The sequence below is a fragment of the Amblyraja radiata genome, chromosome 7 (assembly GCF_010909765.2).
Source record: "Amblyraja radiata isolate CabotCenter1 chromosome 7, sAmbRad1.1.pri, whole genome shotgun sequence".
Classification (NCBI taxonomy): Eukaryota; Metazoa; Chordata; class Chondrichthyes; order Rajiformes; family Rajidae; genus Amblyraja; species Amblyraja radiata.
Genome location: NC_045962.1, coordinates 13,864 through 14,689, shown reverse-complemented (window position 1 = coordinate 14,689; position 826 = coordinate 13,864).

The following is an 826-nucleotide window of genomic DNA, read 5'->3' as shown; positions in this document are numbered from 1 at the left end:
TGTGGAGCATTAATTGTAATGAGAATACTTGGGCCTCTGCTGATATGTCGGGATGATTACCCAATATTACTGATTGTTAATCCATTGTATTATTGATTATATATATTACGCCCGTTCTCCTTTATCTGTACATTGTGAGCGGCTTGCTTGCATTTACCGGATAGCACGCAACAAAACCTATTCCCTGTACCTCGCTCAGGTGGCAATAGTAAACTAAATCAATCTATTGACAGTACATGTATCTCTGTGTTGTTGCTTTAACCGGCCTGTTAAAGTGCAGCAACTGAGAATGTCATTGTTCTGATGTTGCTGCACGTGACAACTAAACACTTTTGTCTTCATTCTACACTTGAAATTACCACAATTACATTTAAACGGCATTTGGACAGGTACACGTGCAGGAAGGAACTGCAGATGCTGGTTTAAACCGATAGACACAAAGTGCTGGAGTAACTCAGCGGGCCAGGCAGCATCTCTGGAGGAAAGGAATGGGTGATGTTTCGGGTCGAGCCCTGTCTTCAGACTGAAGGTCTGGTTAATTGGCTTGGTATAAGTGTAAAGTCCCTAGTGTGTGTAGGATAGTGTTAATGTGTTGGGGTCGCTGGTCGGTGCGGACTCGGTGGGCCGAAGGGCCTGTTTCCATGTTGTATCTCTAAACTGAACCCTGTCCGGCTAGCAGGGCTGTGTAGGGCCGAGTGCCGGGACATGGTGACATCTGGCTCTAATCTCCACAAAGCCAATCACGTATCGAGCAGCGCCGCAGATCAATGGGCCTCTGGTGCTTGGAGTCGGTCCACAGACACACAGAGGATATTGGATGTTACTT